This window comes from Protopterus annectens, chromosome 7.part0 (genome assembly GCF_019279795.1).
Source record: "Protopterus annectens isolate FY-2018-M chromosome 7.part0, PAN1.0, whole genome shotgun sequence".
Taxonomy (NCBI): Eukaryota; Metazoa; Chordata; order Ceratodontiformes; family Protopteridae; genus Protopterus; species Protopterus annectens.
In genome coordinates, this window is record NC_056739.1 from 913,766,716 (window position 1) to 913,788,392 (window position 21,677).

Here is a 21,677-nt window from a genome sequence, read left to right on the forward strand (position 1 = left end):
TTACCTCGATCGACGAGTTTATTCCACACGGGCAGACTCATGGGAACCAACAGCATTCCACGGGTCCCCCACACCCAGGCAACATACAGTGTTCACAGAAAATAAAACAGCTCCTTTCCAACGCACCAGTATTCAGAAGCACAGTGTAAATATCCCAAGACAACACAACAGTCCCGCCGGCCGGCCCTAGTGATCCAATAGCCGAAAGGAGGGCAGGACAGAGGATCGCTGGACCTGGGCCATCACACGCTGGGATTCCCCTGGCTGGGCCCCGGCTGAAACTGCCTGCCCCCTGGTTCCCTGGCCTTAATTCCAACCGCCGACACCGCAAATATACAAATCTGAAAACCCATAGAATATAGCTCCACAGTCCGTTACAGTCGTCTCCGTAAAAAATCCGTAAGCATCGCTCCGTTACTACGTCTCCGGTACTCACTACAATGTAACCAACCAATGTTGTGGTTCCACCAATATCCCGGACAACAGATCTCAAGAAACGGAGGTCTGGATCTGGAGTCTCGCGCTTGCACTCTTACTAACCTTGGTAAAGTGAAAACCCCGGACCAGATTTTCTGGCTGGCAGAATCTGGCATCCTCACTACTGTCATCTGAGCTGACAAACTTTCTGAGCAGGCCGACACCACTCATTCCGTTCGTATTCTCCACAGTAAATGGCATGGCTGTCAATCTTCCATCTCCAGAATGAGGCACGCTACCCTTAATAATGTGGAAGAAGCAAATGGGCAAAATGCGGAACACTCACTATTAACTTCAATTTAGGAAGGTTAAAACTTGCTGCTTTTTTACTTTTAACCATTTCTTTTCAATAAATTAATACGATCCATGTCTATGTACCATTGATATCAATCAGGGGTGTAGCCATAAATCAACATGTTGTACTGAAACCTCATGTTGTTGCCCCTACTACCCACTTAGTATTTTAAAAATTTACTCAACCCTCAAAGTAACCCCAATACATATATGAATGCGACACATCATTTTCAACTGTTAGCATTTATTCTCATAAAAACTATTTTTAGAGCTGTATTCATTTCACACAGCACACCGGCATTTTATATACTTCTGTGCTCAAATATTAATTTGCACAATTCTAACCATTATTTTTGACTGTTGAAGTTTCCAAGAGATGCTCAGAAAAAAAATACTCATTTGAGTACACCGAGTATAGCTACACCCTTGATATAAATTAGTACAAGTCCTAACTGAATGTGTGACATACTCTTTCATTGTGGAACGTAGGGTTACCACCTGTCCCACTTTGCGAGGGACGGTCCCTCTTTGGGCAGCTGTGTCCTGCATAAAAAATTGAAAAATTTGCAAATGTCCTCAGATATTAGGACAAACATATTTCCTATATTTAATGTAATAGTTGCATAAAACAGTTATTCTGTTTCTGAAACACCTACATGTTATAAGAAACAGAATAAGCAACTAAAATGTTACAAGAATAAGCATTTATTTAGGGAAAAAAGTGAAGTTCTGTCCTTCATAATGGCCGTGGGTATGTTTTGCCTTGCAAAGTCTGACGTTTGTACAAAAACTTTCCCACTTTGGGCATTTGAAAAGGTGGCAACCCTAGTGGAACGTCGAGGAGCATAACGTTTTTAAGGTCCAAAATAAAGAACTTTCCTCATAATGAAGTTACAATACACTTGCATGCAACACTGAGTGACATGAAAGTTCAAGTCTGCCAGCCAGATGAAAATAAAAATCTTGAGACGTGTACAGGCGCATTTAATGTTACTATTGCTTTGTTTACTAGGAAAGTGGGCCATTTCTAGACACGTCAGTTCCCAACCGTAGTTTACACACACGCACACACGTGCGTGCTTTTTGTGGTGGATGTAAATATTCATTCTGTTGAGTGTTGAGCCACCATGCTGTCCCTCACATGTTAGCAAAAAAGCAACAGGTTTCACTTATAAGAGTAAGTATGTTTAATTTAAGTAGAAGGATTAGCAAGCACCTACAAGTAATTTGCATGTAGTGTGTGTGTCTACCGAGCCACCATGCTATCCTTGGTAAGTTAATAAGAAAGCATTAGATTTCACTTATAAGAAGTTTTTTCTATTAAGTGTATATGGTACTGTATTAACAAGCACCTAAGATCTAAAACATGATCTACAAGTATTGTGTGTGTGTTTGTGTGTCCTGCAGTGGACTGGCATCCTGCCTCTAAGTGGTGTCAGGACAGACTCTGACTACCATGGTCCTTAACAGTATTAAACAATCAAATAGAAAACAAATTAATTAAATAAAGTAATACACACTGAAATGCCTAAAAGCCCTTTGAAAACATTTTATTCTAAGTGTGTGTAATTAATTATTATTCATTACGGTGACAGAGAACTGAAGATAATTGCATACACAGTCACCTTGGGACATCCTTATTTATTTATTTGGATGATGGTGATGATGAAGATGATGATAATAGTAATAGGTTCATAGGTAGGTACTAGGCTATTGGCCCTAGGGCCTATATAAGCGTAGCCAAAAGGTACCCTGGCTTTCGTCACCCAAGAAAATTATTTTCCTTTGCCACTGTCGAGCAGAGCCACAGAAGTGATCCCCGGGGTGAATTTCCTATCTCCCATGCAATCATCAGGATTTTTCTTGAAGAGTGCTAATGAGGAGCTTTGTTTGCTATAGATAGGTAGTTTGTTCCAGAGTATGGGAAGTCTCTGAGACAGGAATCTATCCCTCCAGCATGTTCTGTTTATTGTGGTGACAAGATAAATCCGAACAAGGATACCAGGCAACGAAAACTCTTCTTTACCAGTTTTTATTATTAAGCGCTTTTCGTCATACAAAGTTGGATGACTTCTTCAGATAAAAATAAAAATCACAAGTGCTTGCTATTTATATGTTTTCCTACCCCTTCCAGTTCAGTAACCTTCAGTTGGATTAAGTTAAATTAACTAATTAATTCAATAAGTCATTGTAACATTTAAAGGGGTACTTCATCAGCAGTTATAGCTCTAACTCACAGCTCAATGGATAGTGTACATACATACACTTGTAAATGCCTTAGTTTATCTTCTAAGGACATTGCATGACTTTTAAATAAAAATCCATCCTACTAAACATGCAAAAAATATATAAAAATATAAAAATACATGTTAAAACATCATTAGAAGATAAAAATCTAACAAAAAATTTATAAAACACAGTTTTACTTTTACCCAATACTTCCTATGCAAAATTAACTCAAAAATCTGAAATCATCTCTTTAAGCTTCTAAGCTTCAAGAGACATGAAATGTTACAATGGTCATTAAGACCTGGTTCCATGAAGGCATTGGTTTTAAATTGCCATGATAGTTCTCGTTCTTCTAGAAGTAAACTAAAAGGGCCCCTTCTGCTGTCAATTTGTATCTGATCCAAGCCTATAAATTTAAAAGTATGGTTAGGGAAGGATAGAATATGCTTTACTAAAGCATTGTCTGCTTTCATTCTGGAGATAGCGTTAATATGTTCGTATATTCTATCTCTCAGTCTCCTCTCTGTCTTCCCTATATAAAAACTTGTACAGTTTGAACACAAGGCTCCATACACTACTAGTTTGGAATTGCAATTAAATTTGTGATTTGATACATATGTCCTGTTATTTATCAAATGTTTACTACCTATCTTGATATATTTACAATAGTTACAATTCCCGCAGCCATAAGACCCTTTTACATTGCCTTTCTCCTTTGTTGGTTTACATTCTAATAGGGTCTTTAAGTTCTTACCCTTCCTAAATGTTACTTGGGAGCTAAGCCAAGGACTGTGGAACATTTCCTATCGTAAAGGAGCATGTTCCAGTTTTTGTATAGAATATCCCTTATGATGTTACTTTCTATACTGAAAGTCATTATGTAACTAGTACTTCTATCTTTAGATGTAATCCTGCTATTATGATTACTTCCAGTGTTCATCTCCTTATTTAATCCCCCACATGGCTCTATGGTTATAACCTCTTCTACGATATTATTGGGGTCCTTTGCATTCAACAAGGGTGAAATAACCCCATTCTCTCTCTTAGTGTTGACCTCTTCCAGAATATTAGTTAAAAATGTCTTAGGGTAACCTCTATGGATGAACATTTCTTCTAATAACTTACATTCCTGTATATAATCCTCATCACGTGTAACCATACGAGCTGCCCTAATTACCTGTCCTTTTACAATAGCTTTTTTCTGTGCATTAGGATGGCTGCTCGTATAATGCAGAAAAGAGTTACAGTATGTCTCTTTTCTATGTATTTTTGCATAGAATTGTTTGTTCACCTTGTCTTTGACCAAAGTGATATCTAAATAATTGATTTTATTCTCATGGAACTCGAATGTAAATGACAGGAAATTAGTAGTGTTGTTTAAGTATTCTACCAAATCTAATCCTGTATTCTTATCCCCTTGAAGGCAGATGAAGATATCATCCAGGTATCGTGTATAATACACGATAATAGATGTAAATTGTTCCATATTTAAGAGGAAGTTACCCTCCCAGTAAGCCATGACTATGTTTGCAAAGCTGGCACCTACTGGGGACCCCATAGCCACTCCGCATTTTTGCAAATATAACTGTTTGTTGAATAAAAAGTAGTTGTTGGACAGAATGATGTCCAACAATGTTGTAACTAAGTAAACCTCATTACTGGTAGCTCCTTTCTTAACCAGATATATATTCACCCATTCCAATCCTATGTCATGTGGGATTGAGGTATGCAAGTCTACCACATCTATTGTTAGGAAATTGTAATCTTCCTTAAATTCTAATTCATTCACTTTCCTTAAGAAAGCCCACGAGTCCTTGCAAATTTGGGTTTCTTTAGCTAGATATTTTTTTAAAATGTTATCTACTAGTTTTGCGCTACCATATGTGATGGAATCCCTTCCATCTATAAGTGGTCTAAAAGGGGGGTTACACAAGTTTTTGTGGATTTTAGGTGTAGCAAAGAAGACAGGTATTTTGGGCCATTCTGTCTTTATATAGTTATACATATCTATATCAATGTATCCTTCTATGAAGAGATCGCTAAAATAGCCTTTAATTTGCTGGTACGCTCTATTCACTTCATTAATACTCGATTTCTTATATGCCTCTTTGTCCAAAATTGCAGAGACTCTGTTATTATAATCACAGTAGTCGAATAAGGTTAACCCCCCTCCCTTGTCAGGTTTTATTGCTCTAACATTTAATGTCTTGAATAGTTGAAGGAAAGCTTTTTCATCTGGGGTAATGTTCGATGGTCTACTAGTATTGTTCAAGAATAAATTACTATTTTTGTTTGCCAGATTTCTTAAATCTAGTTCCATAATTGCTTCAAACAATTGGAGAGCTGGATGTAATGGAGGGTTATAGTCACTAGGGATATAATAAGTAGGTCTAACATATTCAGTATTACCTAATAACAGTTTCAAATTAAGCTTCCTGACAAATAGTTTCAAATCTTTGATGTTTTCCACCAAGTCCATGTGTTGGTTTGGTATAAAGTTATAGCCTTTAGATAGTAGTTCCACAAAACTGGGGTCAATGTCCAAGCTTGAGAAATTGTAGATGGTAAAGTCGCCCCCCCATTGTTGATAATTTTTGGTAATTCCGAGGTAATAATTACCTCCTTCGTTTGTTCAAGGGGCGCTTGTTGTTTTTTTGAAGACCTTGATTGTAAGGATTTGCCTTTGGAATAGCCCCTTGGTATGCATAATCAAAGTTGTCCAAAGAGTCCATGCTGTTATCATCTGGTCTCTCTCTGTTATTTCTCAAGCGGTTTGCCCATGTGCTATTATTTGAATCCTGAATATTCCTTTGGTTGGGAAGAGTCTTTCTGTTGTTATTTGTGCCTTCATCATTGTCTACCTCTCCACTAGGCCCATTGTCCATAATGATGGTATTGGAACTAAAAGGACTAGTTTGAGAAGGAGGTGGCTTGGGATAGGCTGTGCCGTTTGCATATGCCAAGCGATCTCTGTTCATCTTTTTAGTTTTATTTATTTTCAACCTGTCCAGCAATTGGTCTATAGTGGTAAATGACCTATCATATTCAAACTTATAGCGGGGAAAGTCTGAATTAGCTAGTATGTCCGCATTCAGTTGCTTAACTTCATTTGATAAGTCAGCTACTTGTAGTCCATAATGTTTTACCATCAGTTTTAACAAGCCTAACCCCTGTGTATCAAAGAAAGCCAGCAGTTCTTTATGAAAAAGAGAATTAGCTGTTAACCCCGTAGGGTAAACATGATAGTGCAATCCCTTTGGTATTAAGTTCTCATTGATGCACTCGTTTAAGTAATTTATTTCCAGTTGTAACTTTTTAATCTTCACCAGTTTGCTGTCCAGTAATTTCAATTTGTTAGTTAAACTAACTGAACTAACCTGAGTTTCATTGGCGTCTTCTGCCGAAAATCCCGTGTTGTTCCGGTGCTTCAGTTGCAATTTGCTGGTGTCTGTTAACCAAGTTTCAAAACCGGGAGTTCCCATAAGCTCTCCGACGCCTTCTCCTTCAATTGTTGTCACGGTTCTACTACCCCTGTAGTTAGAATCGTTGGAAGTATTAGGATTAAAGCCAGTTCCGTTACTCGCCCGGTTAGCGTTATGTGCACTACCTCCTTCTATGGGGGAACCACGAGGACGCTGGGCTGGAGTAATATCCATATCCATGTTCTTACTGCTTAAAGGGAAAGCTGTATCTGATGCTATGCTAGATTCCAATCTAGCCGCCAAGTTGTCCACACGCTGTGAGAGAGCCAAAATGAGTGCCGTAAGGTTACATTCGTTATTGGAATTCGATGTTTGATCCAATAACGGCTGACTATTGTTGCTTTCCGTATCCATCATATTAACAGTTCGTAGAGAGTCAGGAGAAGTTTCTGCTGCCATGGAAATCACATAAATTTTTTTGTTAGATTTTTATCTTCTAATGATGTTTTAACATGTATTTTTATATTTTTATATTTTTTTTGCATGTTTAGTAGGATGGATTTTTATTTAAAAGTCATACAATGTCCTTACAAGATAAACTAAGGCATTTACAAGTGTATGTATGTACACTATCCATTGAGCTGTGAGTTAGAGCTATAACTGCTGATGAAGTACCCCTTTAAATGTTACAATGACTTATTGAATTAATTAGTTAATTTAACTTAATCCAACTGAAGGTTACTGAACTGGAAGGGGTAGGAAAACATATAAATAGCAAGCACTTGTGATTTTTATTTTTATCTGAAGAAGTCATCCAACTTTGTATGACGAAAAGCGCTTAATAATAAAAACTGGTAAAGAAGAGTTTTCGTTGCCTGGTATCCTTGTTCGGATTTATTTGGTTTAGCTGTTCAGTATTTCACTTGGTTTGTGGTTCTGTGATTTCCATGGCAGCAGAAACTTCTCCTGACTCTCTACGAACTGTTAATATGATGGATACGGAAAGCAACAATAGTCAGCCGTTATTGGATCAAACATCGAATTCCAATAACGAATGTAACCTTACGGCACTCATTTTGGCTCTCTCACAGCGTGTGGACAACTTGGCGGCTAGATTGGAATCTAGCATAGCATCAGATACAGCTTTCCCTTTAAGCAGTAACAACATGGATATGGATATTACTCCAGCCCAGCGTCCTCATGGTTCCCCATAGAAGGAGGTAGTGCACATAACGCTAACCGGGCAAGTAACGGAACTGGCTTTAATCCTAATACTTCCAACGATTCTAACTACAGGGGTAGTAGAACCGTGACAACGATTGAAGGAGAAGGCGTCGGAGAGCTTATGGGAACTCCCGGTTTTGAAACTTGGTTAACAGACACCAGCAAATTGCAACTGAAGCACCGGAACAACACGGGATTTTCGGCAGAAGACGCCAATGAAACTCAGGTTAGTTCAGTTAGTTTAACAAACAAATTGAAATTACTGGACAACAAACTGGTGAAGATTAAAAAGTTACAACTGGAAATAAATTACTTAAACGAGTGCATCAATGAGAACTTAATACCAAAGGGATTGCGCTATCATGTTTACCCTACGGGGTTAACAGCTAATTCTCTTTTTCATAAAGAACTGCTGGCTTTCTTTGATACACAGGGGTTAGGCTTGTTAAAACTGATGGTAAAACATTATGGACTACAAGTAGCTGACTTATCAAATGAAGTTAAGCAACTGAATGCGGACATACTAGCTAATTCAGACTTTCCCCGCTATAAGTTTGAATATGATAGGTCATTTACCACTATAGACCAATTGCTGGACAGGTTGAAAATAAATAAAACTAAAAAGATGAACAGAGATCGCTTGGCATATGCAAACGGCACAGCCTATCCCAAGCCACCTCCTTCTCAAACTAGTCCTTTTAGTTCCAATACCATCATTATGGACAATGGGCCTAGTGGAGAGGTAGACAATGATGAAGGCACAAATAACAACAGAAAGACTCTTCCCAACCAAAGGAATATTCAGGATTCAAATAATAGCACATGGGCAAACCGCTTGAGAAATAACAGAGAGAGACCAGATGATAACAACATGGACTCTTTGGACAACTTTGATTATGCATACCAAGGGGCTATTCCAAAGGCAAATCCTTACAATCAAGGTCTTCAAAAAAACAACAAGCGCCCCTTGAACAAACGAAGGAGGTAATTATTACCTCGGAATCACCAAAAATTATCAACAATAGGGGGGGCGACTTTACCATCTACAATTTCTCAAGCTTGGATATTGACCCCAGTTTTGTGGAACTACTATCTAAAGGCTATAACTTTATACCAAACCAACACATGGACTTGGTGGAAAACATCAAAGATTTGAAACTATTTGTCAGGAAGCTTAATTTGAAACTGTTATTAGGTAATACTGAATATGTTAGACCTACTTATTATATCCCTAGTGACTATAACCCTCCATTACATCCAGCTCTCCAATTGTTTGAAGCAATTATGGAACTAGATTTAAGAAATCTGGCAAACAAAAATAGTAATTTATTCTTGAACAGTACTAGTAGACCATCGAACATTACCCCAGATGAAAAAGCTTTCCTTCAACTATTCAAGACATTAAATGTTAGAGCAATAAAACCTGACAAGGGAGGGGGGTTAACCTTATTCGACTACTGTGATTATAATAACAGAGTCTCTGCAATTTTGGATAAAGAGGCATATAAGAAATCGAGTATTAATGAAGTGAATAGAGCGTACCAGCAAATTAAAGGCTATTTTAGCGATCTCTTCATAGAAGGATACATTGATATAGATATGTATAACTATATAAAGACAGAATGGCCCAAAATACCTGTCTTCTTTGCTACACCTAAAATCCACAAAAACTTGTGTAACCCCCCTTTTAGACCACTTATAGATGGAAGGGATTCCATCACATATGGTAGCGTAAAACTAGTAGATAACATTTAAAAAAAAATATCTAGCTAAAGAAACCCAAATTTGCAAGGACTCGTGGGCTTTCTTAAGGAAAGTGAATGAATTAGAATTTAAGGAAGATTACAATTTCCTAACAATAGATGTGGTAGACTTGTATACCTCAATCCCACATGACATAGGATTGGAATGGGTGAATATATATCTGGTTAAGAAAGGAGCTACCAGTAATGAGGTTTACTTAGTTATAACATTGTTGGACATCATTCTGTCCAACAACTACTTTTTATTCAACAAAGAGTTATATTTGCAAAAATGCGGAGTGGCTATGGGGTCCCCAGTAGGTGCCAGCTTTGCAAACATAGTCATGGCTTACTGGGAGGGTAACTTCCTCTTAAATATGGAACAATTTACATCTATTATCGTGTATTATACACGATACCTGGATGATATCTTCATCTGCCTTCAAGGGGATAAGAATACAGGATTCGATTTGGTAGAATACTTAAACAACACTACTAATTTCCTGTCATTTACATTCGAGTTCCATGAGAATAAAATCAATTATTTAGATATCACTTTGGTCAAAGACAAGGTGAACAAACAATTCTATGCAAAAATACATAGAAAAGAGACATACTGTAACTCTTTTCTGCATTATACGAGCAGCCATCCTAATGCACAGAAAAAAGCTATTGTAAAAGGACAGGTAATTAGGGCAGCTCGTATGGTTACACGTGATGAGGATTATATACAGGAATGTAAGTTATTAGAAGAAATGTTCATCCATAGAGGTTACCCTAAGACATTTTTAACTAATATTCTGGAAGAGGTCAACACTAAGAGAGAGAATGGGGTTATTTCACCCTTGTTGAATGCAAAGGACCCCTATAATATCGTAGAAGAGGTTATAACCATAGAGCCATGTGGGGGATTAAATAAGGAGATGAACACTGGAAGTAATCATAATAGCAGGATTACATCTAAAGATAGAAGTACTAGTTACATAATGACTTTCAGTATAGAAAGTAACATCATAAGGGATATTCTATACAAAAACTGGAACATGCTCCTTTACGATAGGAAATGTTCCACAGTCCTTGGCTTAGCTCCCGAAGTAACATTTAGGAAGGGTAAGAACTTAAAGACCCTATTAGAATGTAAACCAACAAAGGAGAAAGGCAATGTAAAAGGGTCTTATGGCTGCGGGAATTGTAACTATTGTAAATATATCAAGATAGGTAGTAAACATTTGATAAATAACAGGACATATGTATCAAATCACAAATTTAATTGCAATTCCAAACTAGTAGTGTATGGAGCCTTGTGTTCAAACTGTACAAGTTTTTATATAGGGAAGACAGAGAGGAGACTGAGAGATAGAATATATGAACATATTAACGCTATCTCCAGAATGAAAGCAGACAATGCTTTAGTAAAGCATATTCTATCCTTCCCTAACCATACTTTTAAATTTATAGGCTTGGATCAGATACAAATTGACAGCAGAAGGGGCCCTTTTAGTTTACTTCTAGAAGAACGAGAACTATCATGGCAATTTAAAACCAATGCCTTCATGGAACCAGGTCTTAATGACCATTGTAACATTTCATGTCTCTTGAAGCTTAGAAGCTTAAAGAGATGATTTCAGATTTTTGAGTTAATTTTGCATAGGAAGTATTGGGTAAAAGTAAAACTGTGTTTTATAAATTTTTTTGTTAGATTTTTATCTTCTAATGATGTTTTAACATGTATTTTTATATTTTTATATATTTTTTGCATGTTTAGTAGGATGGATTTTCATTTAAAAGTCATACAATGTCCTTACAAGATAAACTAAGGCATTTACAAGTGTATGTATGTACACTATCCATTGAGCTGTGAGTTAGAGCTATAACTGCTGATGAAGTACCCCTTTAAATGTTACAATGACTTATTGAATTAATTAGTTAATTTAACTTAATCCAACTGAAGGTTACTGAACTGGAAGGGGTAGGAAAACATATAAATAGCAAGCACTTGTGATTTTTATTTTTATCTGAAGAAGTCATCCAACTTTGTATGATGAAAAGCGCTTAATAATAAAAACTGGTAAAGAAGAGTTTTCGTTGCCTGATATCCTTGTTCAGATTTATTTGGTTTAGCTGTTCAGTATTTCACTTGGTATTGTGGTGACAAGGTTTAGTTCCATAGAGTGTGTAGCTCGGAGGGATTGGGATTTCTTTAAGTGGAGCATGTTCAAAAGCTCTGGATTTAATAATAATAATAATAATACTATAGACTCCAGCCATCCACAACCCATTTTCCCATTTTTGTATGCATTTTTACTACAGGTAAATAAAAATACAACAATAATCTGATTTCCCATTATTAATAAAGAAACACTCATAATATACTTGTTTAATTATATGTGCAGTGTGGGGGATTCATATTTATGAAGATGATATATTTAGCTATTGTAGCTTGGTATTCAAACCGATCAGTGAGTTAGGGTGTGAGTCAATGTATTTATCCTTTGTCAGTATTATACCTGCATATTTATGTTCTTTCTTTAGGTGAAATTTTAAATTTGTCTAAATTTGGTGTATTTATTTGAGTTTGCTTCTGCTGGAAGAGAATTACAGGCTGCATATGCAGTTTCAGAAAAGGCTGTTCCATCAGTAGTCATATTAAGTTTAGGCCTGTGAAGGACAAGCACTTGGCCAGTTGTAGGGTCAGAGGGCATAAGATCTAATCTATTGAGAGAGAGTTTCATTCTGATTGGTGGGCAGTGGTTGAAGATGATTGTTTTGTAGATAAGGGAATTTAGTAGGGAGGTTTGAGTGATTATGGGAAGCTAGTTTTTCCTTATTTTAGTGTAAGGCAGTGGTGTTCCCTGTGATAATACAATCTTTTAAAATAACAAATCCTATTTATTGCATTCTGTATATATTTAATGTTTTGATAAAAATTTAGTGTTACTACTGGAAAGCAATACTCTAGCTGAGGGATAAGCATACATACTAGCTGCAACTGTTGTACAAGCTTTAGTGTTTTAGGTATGTGTTGAATATACAGGTGAATTTAAAGTTGTATAGGATTTTTTTATTACCTGTTTTTCTTGTGTGAGTGTGTGTGTGTGTGTGTGTGTGTGTGTGTGTGTGTGTGTGGGGTGAATGCTAAACATTCTGATCTACAAGTAATCCCAGGTATGTCTGTTGACTAGCATGAGGAATCAGGGTTCCATTTTGGTCAGCTATGCTTCCTTTTATGGTGTCTGCCACTCTTTGTAAAGTGATACAAAGAATAAATGCTGGCTTACTGTACCTAACTATCACCCTTTATCTCCAGCAGCTGACTTAAAAGTAACTGAAAGTCTTTTTGGAGATGGTGGTATAAGACCTCTGACCTCTGCATTGGTGTTAGACTGGAAAAGTGTGATCTCATCTGCACAAATTACAGTCCTTATTTTACAGAGATCACTTGGAAGATTGTTAGTGAACAGTGAAGGTAATAAAAGCCATAGGATTGGACACTGGCATACTGTGCTGAGTGTGCCCGAGTTAGAGGGTATGTTGTTGTTGATTACTCTGAATGCTGTGCTTGTTACGTAGGATAAGAACCACTTGAGTACCCATTCCTCAGTCCTAATTTTTCTCAGCATAAAAATCATTAGAGCATGGTCTACTGTTTCAAATATCTTTTCCCTCAAACCAGTCCCCTTAGCTAATATGCATCAATGATGAAGCTATGCTGAAAGGTATAGGCTATATCCACTTCCTACATACATGACACACATCAAAGACACTGGGATGTTCCTCCAGGCTATTGCCTATTCATATACAAAAGATCAGTTAACGGCATGGGTGGTTTTGCATAATCAGTACAGATCCTTTAATGTGTTATTTTCTCCCACAACATCCCTTGTACCTTTGCAGCGTGATTCATACCTTATAACAAAAAAAATGTCAAAAACATGCTCTCTCAAAGATGTAGCAGAACATATTTTTCTCTTGTATGTCTGATCACATCAAAGGAGAACTAATATGGTTGACTTTAACATCAATTGAAAATCCTCCAATGACTCCTGTATTCATCTATCTGTCTAGTTGTATGGCCTTGTACAGTTCTTTGCACTCCGTATCAGGATTGAAAAGGAATCTCATAAATAAGCATTCTGGTCTCCATACCCAATAACTTTACTAGTGCTGGCATAATGGCTGACTCATTTAGGTTCATAGTTCTATACTATACTAAAGATCACCAGGCCCTTTTATAAGCCTAGCCATGCAATTCAACCCAATTGTACCCCTATGTATCATAGGCATTTATTAGGAGGGGGTATGTTAGGAAGTTTATAGAGGTTATTTTATGGCTGGTATGTTAGTTTGGGCATTACACTCTACCTCTGTCTTTCAGAGACATGGGGGCCAGACCTGGGGTCAATTTCCGATTTCCCATCCATTGGTCAAGGTTAAACTTAAATAGGGTCAGGGATGGACTCTGTTTTACATGGATGGGGAGACTGTTCCAGAGCATGGGGATCCTCTAACATACATATCTCGGTCTTGCCAACATATCTTATTTTTTTTCACAAACAAAACTTAAATCCTTGAATCTAGTGGTTCTGATGCTTTTTATTTTGTGGATGTTCAAAAGGTGCATCAGAGCTGGATCTGAGGATGCATTGTATGCCAGACACAGATCGCCTCTCAGTAACCTGTAGCAAACAGACTATAGAGATAGGGCTTTAAGGCAATCCATGTAGGACAATGTTTTTATACCCTGGATTCAGCTTGTAAAGAGCCCTTTGTGGGCTTTCAAGCTATTGCATATGTTTGATCGGGTACATGCCAAAGGAGGCATTACACTCAATGATGGGTCTGTTAACAGCCAAATAAAGTGGTACTATGACTTCTTTGGACCTGGATGCCATGCCCTTACTTATAAGTTGGGCAAAATAGAATGACTTTCTTACTACCCTGGCCACATGTTGGTCGTTCAAAGGTCAGATTACTGTCCACATATGTTCCCACATCCCTGACTACTGGGTCAACTGTTAGGGGTTTCTTATCAATGGAATAATTATCCAGCATGGTAGTTTTTCCAAAAAGAACTATAATGCATTTCTTGGCATTGAGTTTTAGTGTGTCACTTTGCCATCAGTCATTTGTGTTAGAACCTCTTGTAAGATGTTTGTGCCATGGAGAGATTCTCTGATATCTCCCAATTTGCAGTCATCTGTGAACTTAGTCAGCAAAAGGCCCTTGACATTACTCTTTTCCTCCAAGAAGTAGTTGCCATATAGGAGCAGTCCCAATATGGATCCCTGAGGTATCCCGCTGGTGACCAGTCTCTTAGTGAGATGGTATAAAAAATCCTGACTTCCTGGGTCCTGTCTGTGAGCCAGCTGGAAATCCAGCAAATTATGTATGGGTTTATGTCAAGTTCGATGAGTTTGTCAACTATACCCAAGTTAGGCATTGTACTGAACACCATAGCCGGGTCCAGGTAGGTGGTATGCACCATTTCCCCCTCATCCATTGTCTTGGTGACCTTCTCAAAGAAGTCCAGCAGGTTTAGTAGGCATGATCTTACCCTGACAAAGCCAAAATGGGTTGGGTCTAATGTCTGAAGATTGCCTATGTCTTTGTTGATCATTTCAATGATAATTCGTTCCATGGCTTCACCTATTAGACTAGTCAGAATAATAGGTCTGTATTTTTCGGGGTTAGTTGATAGTCCACACTTGTGAAGTGAGATGACTGTTGCAGTCCTCCATTCTTGTGGTACAAAGCCTGTTTTTGAGGCTATAGTTCAAAAGTGACTCAGGTGGTCCTGATGGGTTATGTTTCCAGCTATTTAGGAGGCATCCTGGGATACTATCATGGTGGCCCATTGAGGCTTTGTTTTTGGATTTAGCAAGCCCCGTCAGGACTTGCACCCTGTTAATAGTTGGGGAGTGGTTATGCTAGTAGGTATTTCATGGAAGGAGGCTGGGGCAGTGAGGAGTGAAGTTTGAGCTGAATTTGTCAGCCAGCAAATTCACTATGTCTGTGTGCTCACTGAAGGTGGTACCACTGATGATCAGTTCGGCACACTAATGTCTGCTACCTTTGAGGTTTTGGACATAGCTGTAGAAAGCCTTGTAGTTGTCTTTAACCTGTTTGGCTATCTTGATCTCGTAATTGGACTTTTTGGACTTAATTAATCCTCTTAGTTTCCTGTTTAGTTTAATTAGAGAGCTCCTCTCATTATGGGAGTTGCCCTTCCTGATTTTAACCATATCCTTTTTCCTTTTGTTATATAAGCTAGTAAGGTTAATATTTCAACAGTGTGGTTGGTTTTTACAGTTTGTTTTGGGCTTACTTCTAGTAGGTACAGCAGCCTCTATACAGCCATTTATGTGCTTATTCAGGGTCTGTGTGGACAATTCCACATAGGTTGTTGTTTGAACCTCGGGTGAGTGTGCACACTATCTGGTCAAGGTTATTTGTGTTAATAAAGTCCAGGATCATTGTGCCTGCGAGTATGAGTCAGTGTATGTTTCCAATAATATAGAGCAGTAATGTTTCCAGGAGGTCTAGGTACAAGCTATGAGATTCTAGGGACATAGAGGGTGACCTGTAGTTTGCAAGAATATGGTATGAGACTTTGCCTATGATGATTTGCACATGAATAAATTTCAGAGCATCACCCCGTTTAACCAATGCAAAGTTATGCTTGTTGCTAATATAGATTGAAAGTCCTCTACCTTTTGTCCTTGTCTGTACAGCTGATGGCCTAGATGCATGGAATGAACTGAAGTCTTGCACTGCTGGAGTACTTTTTGTGGATTTAAACCATGTCACGGTAATGGCACAGATGTTTACATTCTCCAGAGTGAGGCAAGCTTATAGGATGTAGAGTTTCTTATTTAGACTTCTAGCATTGAACAGTAGCACTTTTAGGTTTCTTTGGGTTTTATTTGCTATGTCGATAGGTTTGTCAATTTGACATTGCCTGAAATAGGCTGTAAGGGTCTGGATAAAGTTTTAGCCAATATTCGGAAGCCTAGGGGAGACAAGTATAAACCATCCTTTACAAAGCAATGTGGTCTTAACCATGTCCTCCCATGCTGACAAATATTGAATCCCCCTGAAAAGATATCAGAAACTAAGCCAGTTATTGAAGTCAAACAACTTTTGTTCATACTGTGGCATCATTCTTGGTGAAGGTAGAATGCTGCTCAATCCAAGGCACATACCTGTCTGAAACATATATTCAGAGAGATCAACAACGTCTGTCTTCATATAGTTCACAGAAGTACTTCTCAGGTCATTAATGCCCAAATGGACTATGCTAGAATCATACTGGTACCTGTGGTGTAGCGATTTAAGTGCATGCATAACTTGGCAGATCCTGGCTCCATTTAAGCAACTAAGAATTATCTTCTTCTTTTTCAATGTAATGAGTGGGACATCTGTGTCTCTTATGATGGGGTCCCCTATGACAAGAGTTCAGTGTAATGTGTTGCCTTGCCTTGACTTATGGGCTTTGCTGTTGGAGCTCTGCTGCTCCACTGGGTGTAGGAGTATGTATGGTGTTTGGTGTTGCTTTTGGTGAATGCTTTAGAGATTGCTGAGGATAAGTATTACCATTTTTAGGCTTAAGAGGTCTTTGAGGTTTGAGAATATTGCTTTTTAGTGCCTTAGCATAGGTTGGTCTGTGTGCATGGTGGATACTTTTTGTGGTGGATGTAGTGTCTGCATGTGCTTGACAACCTTGTTTGTATGCAAGATTTTTGTCTCCAGTGAAATTGTATATGTGCATCTTACATATACTGTGTTTGTTTTTTAAGGCTTAAATGGTTGTCTCTGGACATGAGACAATTGCTACATTGTCTGAGGATGCACTATCTACCAAGTTGGCTATGGAAACATTTGGAAATTGCATACCCGTGTTTTCCGGACCTGTATTTGGGTGGGCTACTGTAGTTTATGAACTGGATTATACAGAGGTCTCCTTGGGTGCTCTCTGGGGTTTGGCACTACACTAGGTTAGATTGTGCTAAGATATAATAGTAATGTTATTTAATGTCCAAACTAGCTGCTTTAAGATTGTTGCCACAAAATGGCTTTGTTTTAGTCACCCTAAATTACAGCCTTCAGTTCTTAGGGAAGTTATAAAGATAACATTTATTTTTTGGGCATTTGTGTCTGTATTGGACACCACTAACCGCTTGATGTAATAACAACAAGAAAGACTGCCTGTGAGTGTAATGCTACAACAAAACTTAAACTACCTTGACAAGGCAATTTCAAGTATTAGGGACCTTTAGAATGATTTAAAGGCAAATTAACAAATAAAGAACAACAAAGCAATAGCACTCTAAACAGTTAGCTACAGTGCAAACAATAAAATAACTCTCTTATCTACCAAGGATGGAGCAGGATTAACTCAGGACCCCATCAGAGTGTGGCTAGGATGCCAAGTAGATGAGACCTCTGTATAAATGAGCAGGAGACAATTTGTAGTAAGGGAGATTTACTTAAGTACAATACTGGTTTGCTGGGTGGACACTTAGTATTATTTATATATGGAAAATGAAGGGTGGGGAGTACCTAAATAGGTTACACAAAAGACAGTAGCAATGAAAGAGGGATTGGTAGGACTTTGGAAGTCAGATTATCATAAGGGGCCAAAACCAGAGACACAGGCTTTTAAAACCAGAACAAGAAAAGGGTAGGAGGGTTCAGGAAAAAAAAATCAAACTGGAGTTCAAATCCCATAGTTAGAATTTCAGAATCTCTTAGCTTAATGCCTCAGTGAGTGATGAGCAGACTCAAAGAACAGGGGAATAACCAGTATCAGGGTAAACAGAAAAGCACTGTAATGAAACTTTAAGCAGGTATATACAGCCATAAAAAGTACTGAAGTACAAACCCTGGAGCGGTATTCACAATACTGCCACTACTGCAATCCCACAAAAATTAAGGCACCAGATTACTGGAATTCAACTTTAAGTAGGTATATGCATCATACAAAAAGTACAAAGCACAAAGCCATGCAGAAATTTACCGGTAATGCTGTAATGAATAACTAAATGAGGCTCAAATCTAGCAGCAGATCACAATACTGCCACAAATGTGAAAGAGGCTACAAGATTGTTTAGACTGGGTTCAAAATATACATTTTACATGTAATTCTACTTATGGAAATTTTAGTAATCAAGTAACTTTTTACCTGTTGGGCATACAGCATAATCCATACATCTCACCACTTTTTGTTTTTATTTATTTATAATTTGTTAACTGTGATAAGATATTGATCCACTGGTGTCCAATTTCAAATATAGCTCAGATGCGAGCACATAACTGTAAATTCATCATAATTTGTGTGTCAGTGGAAACACATTAGAGACTCAAAATAAAAAAGATTAAGATATCAAGTTATAAAAAACATATATATTTTTTATTTTGTATGTTAACTTGATAGATGGAATGGACCAATGACCCTTTTCAAAGCAAAAGACATTTACATCACAAATGCATGCATTGACAAAATGTGTTTTTCAATTACATCAAATACATACATTGACAAAATAATAGTTGTACATCTTCAGCAACATCTTTATGTTAACATTTGTTTTGTGCTTGACAAACACACACACTTTTAAAATAGTGTTTAACAAAACTTTAAATAATTTTTATCAGTATGTTCCCACCTAACTTCCAAATTTCCACAGGAATACCATCTGTTCCTGGTGACGTCCTTGTTGATTGATAATACATCACCATTTTTATCTCATCTTTTCCTGTCTTATCTATTAATTGTTAAGCCTCATCTTTTTCTACCCTTGCCACAATTAAGTCTCCATAAATTTTTCAATCTGTGTCTTCTCTTGGTTTCCGCATTCTTCTGTTTTAGACAAAGTTTCACAAAATTTCCAAACTATCTCTAATATCTCAGTAGTATCTATAGTTATTTTTCTTGTCATAGCCTCCCTTCTTTTAGCCACAATTCTTTCTACTTTATGGTGCCTAAGTCATTGTGTTAAACATTTTCTGCATTCACACTATAAAAATAAGCACATAATTTCCCTGCTTTTTATTAGATAGGTAGGAAATCACTAGTGTCTTTTTTACATTATACTTCATCCTTATCCTCGTTTTTATTGGCACATGATCTGATGCAGTTATTGGAAGGGTCTTAAGGCTTACACATGTCCCCTTGAATATTTCTATCCACTGTATTCCTGTTAGTATATACTGGGAAATAATATGTAAATTCTGAATTCCTGTTGCTAAATTCACATCTTCCATAGTAAATATTCTCATATGCATCTTTAGTAATCTACTGTCTTTTGTTATATTTTCCCTTTTGTGCCCCCTGATACATACTCACTATTGCAAATCAGGTTACAGCCCCCACCCATACACTTCCTGCTGAAAGCGTACTTTTTCCCACAAATTCTATTAAGCCTCATAATAGTAGTGTAGGTGGAATATAAATACATACCAGTTTAATCTTCCTCCCTCCTGCCATAACCACTACAATCTATTTTTCCTCTTCTATTACTTTTAGAGACCCAGTTGCAATCAGTATTATTACTCCCCTTTTTCTTTCTCCCTGATATTCTGCTGAATGTCCATCCTGAAATCCTTTCTTTGTCAAAGTCACATGCTCATTTATATCCAAATGCATCCCCAATAACAATGTTATTTGCACACTACATTTCTTAACATAATCCAGTACTCTGCTTTTCGTCTATACCTGCAAGTCCATTTACATTTCATATTAATATTGACAACTCAGTCTTTCTGATTAAAAGCTATTACTTCTAAATATTATACATGACATATCTTTTGAATATATGTTTCCAGCTTGTAGTTTACATGTACACATTCATGTTTGGCAGGCTGATCTTTTATGTAGCTTCTTCTTCATCTCTGTTTGAACCCATGTCACATTTTCCCAGAATATTCACTTTAATAATAATGCTTGATAAACAACAAAAAAGTAAATACACTTTAACCCCAAACCATTTTAACTTGCAGCAAATGCATGAAATTATATACACTTTCCAAAGACGGTGTTTACCTTTCCATGTATGGGGCAGTTGTCTCAAATTGAATGCTGCACCCACAGATATTACCTATCCTAAAATTAGAGTTAACCTAGCTAAATTGCATGTTTGAGACAGTGTTTCCACTTACACAGATTGCTAAATGTAATGTTTCCCACCCAGATGTGAAAAATAGCTTGCATGCTTTTAGTAAACTTTAACTTTTAGCCTTCAGAAAAAAATGCATTGACTACCCATAAAGAAATAAGCTACATTTTAGACTAATATATTTAATACATTAAAGTACTAAGGCTAGCGGGAAGACACCTATTCACTCCACACAGTTTCAGACTTCATTTATTTTCACTGAACTGACTGCCAGTTTCCAGTTAAGAGTTAAATATATTATATCTTGTACATTTCACTCAGAAAAGAATGTTCACTCCTTTCTTGATTAATTGCTTGCAACTGCAGACTTATTTTCACAAACTGCAGTTCTTCATAGAAGAAAAAAAAGCTAGTAACTTTGCAAATGCAAGAAAGAACCCTTGCAGATTTCACTCAGAACATACTGGTCCAACCTTTTATGATGAAATGTTTTCACCTGTTTTCTCATTGTCTTCAGTTAAAAAGGTGTCATGGGAAAACAAACAGCTAAAATGTTTCAAATGCAAAATAGAACTACCACGTTCATGATTTTTATTATTTTCTCTTGTTTTTAAAGAGTATTTGCTTAAAAAATTGTCTCCCTCTTGAAATGTTGGCACTCGAAATGCTGAGTCCTGATAAAAAAAATGAAAACAAAGGAAAAGAGTGAATCTGGAAAATCGCGTGTCTCCTCTAAACTTCTTTTTGTAGGAGGGCAACCCCCTGTACCCCGACCCCCAAACATATATATACCAACTGTGAGATCACCATACCTCAGAGAAAATGGAATATTCTGAGAAATGGCATCTCGGACTTCGTATACGTAAGTCCATTCTTTCAACCATTCAGTCTCTATATTTCAGGAATTAATATAATGGGTACAGACATTTCAAATGGTTACCAAAAAATCCCCTGTCTATATATAGCTTAAACTAAGGACATTAGTCTAAAAAACAATCTCTTTAAAAACAGAATATCTTTTAATTCTGCATAAATCATCCTCCCTGATCTAGCCCATTAATTCATTTGTAATCACCAAAACTTCAGACCTTTTTAGCTCATAAACCTCTTCAAAGTGTCATTCTTCTTCTCCATTTCTTATCTCCATTTTTAATGTCACATATCTCATGAAATAACTA

At 37.2% G+C, this 21,677-nt stretch overlaps 1 protein-coding gene across 1 annotated transcript in view; it reads right to left on the reverse strand.

The window, feature by feature from the left end:
* LOC122806115 (zinc finger protein 609-like) overlaps nt 1-473 on the reverse strand; it is a 576,531-nt gene extending 576,058 nt beyond the window's left edge. Inside the window, exon 1 of the mRNA XM_044076353.1 lies at nt 5-473. The gene's annotated coding sequence lies outside the window, so the exon portion shown is untranslated. The remainder of the gene's footprint in view (nt 1-4) is intronic.
* Between the last annotated feature and the right edge of the window lie 21,204 nt (nt 474-21,677).